The sequence below is a fragment of the Theropithecus gelada genome, chromosome 3, assembly GCF_003255815.1.
Source record: "Theropithecus gelada isolate Dixy chromosome 3, Tgel_1.0, whole genome shotgun sequence".
Taxonomy (NCBI): Eukaryota; Metazoa; Chordata; class Mammalia; order Primates; family Cercopithecidae; genus Theropithecus; species Theropithecus gelada.
This window is the reverse complement of record NC_037670.1, coordinates 154,760,213-154,766,074: the sequence shown is the minus strand read 5'-3', so window position 1 is coordinate 154,766,074 and position 5,862 is coordinate 154,760,213. Positions and strand designations below refer to the sequence as shown.

Here is a 5,862-nt window from a genome sequence, read left to right as displayed (position 1 = left end):
CAGCTTCCAATAGAACTTTCTGTGATAATAGAAATGTTCTATGTCCACACCCCCCAGTAGGATAGCCTACTTGAAATGTGGCTAGTGTGATTGAATACTGATTTTGGAGTTGTATTTAACTGTAATTAATTTAAATAAAATTTAAATAGCCACATGTGGCTAATGGCTACCACATTGGACAGCAGAGTTCTCTGGGAATTCGCCAACACTGAAAGCACCATCTCCAATGGCTGGATTTGTTTTTGATTTTGCTTCCTCTAAGTTCATGTTGGATGGATAATGTGCTGACATCGTAACAAGGTTTGAGGGTGATACATCTCACACACGCATGCGTGAGCACCCAATTATCATGCTTATGAACTGCAATTATCAGCTTATGGCTAGATTTGAAGCAGAGACACATAGCTATGCTTGACCTAAGGTTGGCTTTTCACTCATAATTAATTACTCACCTAATCATTTACTCAGTAAATGTCCACTGAATACCTACTATTTTCCAGGCACTTGCTAAAATCTGGAAGCAAAATAGAAAGCAACACATATCTGGCCCTTCCATTTCTAAAGGGGTAAGTAGACAATTAATTTAAATAGCATGCAGATAATTGGTGATTGGAGCCCATCTCACTCCAGATAAGTGTAAAACTGTAGCTGGTGTTTGTGCTACAAGGGAAAGGCACATTGTACCATGAGGACGGGTAACATGGGCTCCATATAGACTGAAGGAGAGTTTCCATAAATTAGAAATTTTATTGGAGGACTTTTATTTCCTGCAGGTAGGTAGGTTAGATACCTAAGCAATCCTGCCCAAATGAAAGAACTCAAATGCAGGATAAAATATTTTGAGTAACAACTTTTTTAAAGCCATCACTGGGTTGGCACAAATACAAGAATCTACAGATCCCCAAAAGGAGGAAAAGCCAGACAGACACCGAAGAGGTAAGCAAGCTTTGCCTCAGAGAACTTCTCAGAATGCTGGTGTTCTTGATTTTCCTACTGGATGCATGTACCATGCATCTAGAATCACCTTCCCTCTGCTTCAAATCTATCTTTTCAAACCTTCCTTTAGTGAAGGTTTCTGTTTTTACTTATTTGAAAATTCTTGGCCAGGTGTAGCAGCTCACACCTGTAATCCCAGTCCTTTGGGAGGCCAAGGCAGGAGGAACCCAGGAGTTCACTTGAGTCCAGGAGTCCAAGACCAGCCTGGGCAAGTCAGGGAGACCCTATCTCTGCAAAAATAAAATAAAATTAGCTGGGCATGGTGAGGCATGCATCTGTAGTCCTAGCTACTCGGGAAGCAAGCAAGAAGATCGATTGAGCCCAGGACTTTGAGGCTGCAGTGAACCATACTCCAGCCTGGGTGACAGAACAAAAACCTATCTCAAAAAAAAAAAAAAAGAAAAGAAAGAGAAAAAAGAAAGAAGGAAGGAAGCGAGGGAGAGAGGAAGGGAGGGAGGGAGGGAGGGAGGAAGGAAGGAAGGAAGGAAGGAAGGAAGGAAGGAAGGAAGGGAGGGAGGGAGGAGAGAAAGAAAAACACAAAAAGAAGAAAGAAGGAAAGAAAAAGAAAGAAAGAAAGAAAGAAAGAAAGAAAGAAAGAAAGAAAGAAAGAAAGAAAGAAAGAAAGAAAGAAAGAGAAAGAAAAGAAAGAAAAGAAAGAAAGAATTATTTTGCTCTCATTCTTGAAAGGGTTTTTGATTACTGTTTTCCTTTCAACACATTGAAAATATTATCTCCCAGTCTTCTGGCTTCCATTTTTGCTGCTAAAAGGTAATCAGTTGTTGACTTACTGTTCTTCGGAAGGTGACCTCTCTTTGTTCCTGGTTTCTTTGAAGATCTTCTCTTGGCTTTTGATGGTCCACAGTTTTATTATCATGTATTCTTCAGATGCACCATCACATGTCCAGGTATGGAATTTTTTGTTTGTTTTGTCTTGCTTGAGAATCATTTGAATTCCTCTATCTGAGTGTCACTCGCTTTCCATTATTTTCCAAATTTCTCAGCCATTATATTTTTAAACATTGCCTCTTCTCCTCTCTGTTACCTTCATCTGAAACTTTTGACTGGATAGATGTTAGACCTTCTCATTCTAGCCCCCAAGAATCATAACCATTCTGTTATATTTCCATTGTGTGGTCTCTCTGGGCTACATTCTGGATAATTTATCTGTAAAAAATATTTGTGTCTTTATTCCAGTCACCTGATTTTTTCATTGGCTGAGTTTAATCTGCAATTTAATTGATCTGTGAAGTTTTACATTTCAATTGCTAAGGTTCATAGATTCTGCAACCTTTTTTTTTCACGTTTTTAACACTGCTAAAATCAGGATACATCTTACAATTGGTGGCATCTTGCAATGATAATCAGCAGTATTGTTGATGGCACATAAAATTATGGTGCATCTTATAAAATCAATCCTGTTTTATAGTCAATGCAATATGATATTCATTTTTTATTTTTGGAAGTTCTATTTGATTTTTTTTTTTTTTTACTTAAGCCCAAATGACTTGAATTTCTTATCTATTTTAGAATTGATTGTTTCTTTAACGTATAAGACAGATATTTTATATTCTGTGTCAGATAATTACAGTTCCTAGATATTTTAAGTCTATCTCTGCCGCGTATTCTTTCTGCTGTTTCTCACTCATGGTGCATTTTCTTTCATGCCACGTATCTGTGAACCAATCATTTTCCTTGAACATTTATCTGTGAGAATCCCTTGAGGCCTGGATTGAAGGTGGGTTCTTCCAGAGAAGATTTGCATTTACTTCTGTAAGTTGCTGGGGACACTACCAACCTGAGACCACTCTAAATTAAATAATTTAAGATTTTTTTTGGACTGCATAGTTACCATAAATTTAAACCACAGACTCATGTTGGGGAGCTTACTTGTAGTTATGAAATCTCAGGCAACATTTTTCCCAGCATCATCTAACAGCAAAGTTTTAAGTCCTGGACAAGAATAGTATGTTATCTGCAAGTGGGTCATCAGAGTTAAAGTGTCTTAAGGTCCTGGAATTGTTGGGAGAATGGAGAGATATTGACAATTTTTTAGATTTTGGTAAATATGCGTGTTCAAATAGCTAGAGCAACAACTAGAAGAATAGGTCCAGTGCACACAACTTTCAAACAGGTAGAAAGGATAAAGATAAAAAGAGATGAAGGAGGAAACATAAACCAGAAAAAGATGAGGAAAAAAGATTTACAAAAAGGAATTTTAAAAAGTAGAACATAAAGATACTCCAGAGCCTAGAAAAAAAACAAAGTAGAACAAATTGAAAGGGCATAAAAAGAAGAAACTTGCCTAATAATAATAGTAAATGTAAATGGATTTAACTCTTCAATAAAGGACAAAAATGGTCAATATGATTTATTTAAAATCCTAGCTATATGGCCAGGCGTAGTGGCTCAGGCCTGCAATCCCAGCACTTTAGGGGGCCGAGGTGGGTGGATCACTTGAGGTCAGAAGTTCAAGACCAGCCTGGCCAACAAGGTGAAACCCCGTCTCTACTAAAAATACAAACATTAGCTAGGCGTGGTGTGGGAGTAATCCCAGCTACTCAGGAGGCTGAGGTGGGAGAATTGCTTGAACCCAGGAGGCAGAGGTTGCAGTGAGCCAAGATCATGCCACGGTACTCCAGCCTGGACGACAGAGCAAGACTGTCTCAAAAAAAAAAGAAAAGAAAAAAATACTAGCTATATGGTTTCACAAGAGGCACTCTGAAAACATAAGAACAAAGAGAGACTCAAAGTCAAGGATGGAAAAAAGATATTCCAGGTAAATACTAATAAAAGAAAGCATGTAGCCAGGTGCAGTGGCTCATGCCTGTAATCCCAACACTTTGGGAGGCCAAGGAGGGAAGATCACTTGAGAACAGGAGCTCAAGACCAGCCCCGGCAACATAGGGAGACCCTGTCCCTACAAAAAGTAGAAATAAGTTAGTCAGACATGGTGGCATGTACCTGTGGTCTCAGCTACTCGGGACATCCCTTTTTAAAAAAAAAAAAAAAAAAAAAAAAAAAAATCAGGAATAATTCTAACAAGCAATGTGCAATCCTCCCTGTTCTGAAGTAAGCAGGTATATGCAAACCTGCCCCCAAAGTCTTAGGAAGCTGAGAGGTCCAAGAAAGAGGCCGACAAATCTGTTTTTTAGAAAGAAACATTTAATAGGGACTTAGAAGCAGAAGTCATGTCTGTGTATCAGGTATTGGTGAGATAAGCTGGTGATTCCTGCACCACTACCCCTGAGACCCATGGCCCATACACCACAGGGACAGGATAACTCTGAAGGGATTTGTAGGACAGTTGAAGGGTGATAGTATCAAGGCTGTACCAACGCCAGGGCAGGATTCACGGCAAGCACATACTCCACACAAGGAACAACAGACAAACTGGAAATCCTGAGGCCTTCCCCGATCTGGGGGCAACCAGAAGTCAACATGGCAGATTAGCATCCAAGATGGAGTTGCTTTGGCCTCCATGCTTCCTGGAGACAATTATAAAACTACTGGAAAATGCTAACATTCCAAACAAATCTAACAGTATACTCTATTCTTAAACAAGAAAACTCAATGTCATCACGCCACTGTGCTCCAACCTGGGTGACAGAGTGAGACCCCATCTCTACAAAAGTTAAAATTATCCAGGTGTGATGGTGCGCACCTGTGGTCCCAGCTACTTGGGAGGCTGAGGTGGGAGGATGGCCTGCACCTGGGAGGTAAGGGCTGCAGTGAGCTGTGATCACACCACTGTACTCCAGCCTGGATGACAGAGTGAGACCCTGTCTCAAAAAAAAAAAAAGAGAGAAACTCTTGCACATGTCACCAGAACATACGTACAAGGTTGGCTGAATAAATGGAGATGTCATACAACGGAATACAAAGAGCAGAGAAAAGGAGTCAACTACAGCGCCATGCATCCACATGGTTGAACCTCAAAAAATGTAATGTTGAGCGAAAGAAGCGAGTCAGAACACACTGTGTTTCCATTTACATACATCCACAAAACAGCATATTGTTTAGGAATAAGTCCTTATGCAGTAATTATAAGGAAAAGAAAGAAAATTAGTAGCATGGTTAGTGGTTTTGTCTAGAAAAGGAAAGGAAAGGGAGTACATTTGAGGGGGCATGTGCAGGCTACTCGAATAATGTTGCATTCTTGTTCTTAAGCTGAATGATAGGGTAAGAGTGTTAATTTTTTTTTTTTTTTTTTTTTTTTTGAGACAGAATCTCACTCTGTTGCCCAGGCTGGAGTGCAGTGGTGTGATCTGGGCTCACTGCAACCTCTGCCTCCCAAGTTCAAGTGATTCTCCTGCCTCAGCCTCCCAGTAGCTGGAATTACAGGCGCCTGCCACCACACCTGGCTAATTTTGTATTTTTAATAGAGATAGGGTTTCACCATGTTGGCCAGGCTGGTCTCAAACTCCCGACCTCGGGTGATCCGCCCGCCTCGACCTCCCAAAGTGCTAGGATTACAGGTGTGATCCACTGTGCCCGGCTGTTAATTTTCTTTTTAACAGCCACTGAAGTTTTATACAGGATCTTGTACATATGATATACTTCACAATAAAACATATTTTAGGCCAAGTGCGGTGGCTCACACCTGTAATCCCAGCACTTTGGGAGGCAGAGGTGGGCGGATCACGAGGTCAGGAGATCGAGACCATCCTGGCTAACACGGTGAAACCCTGTCTCTACTAAAAATACAACAAATTAGCCAGGCATGGTGGCGGGCGCCTGTAGTCCCAGCTTTGCAGGAGGCTGAGGCAGAAGAACGGTGTGAACCCGGGAGGTGGAGCTTGTGGTGAGCCGAGATTGCGCCACTGCATTCCAGCCAGGGCAACAGAGCGAGACTCCGTCTCAAAAAAA

General features: G+C 40.9%; 1 non-coding gene across 1 annotated transcript; it reads right to left on the bottom strand.

Annotated features, from left to right (window-relative positions):
- Positions 1-266: 266 nt before the first annotated feature.
- Positions 267-370, bottom strand: LOC112621985. Its single transcript, XR_003118900.1, has one exon. It is a non-coding gene; the product is annotated as a small nucleolar RNA U13 (small nucleolar RNA).
- Between the last annotated feature and the right edge of the window lie 5,492 nt (positions 371-5,862).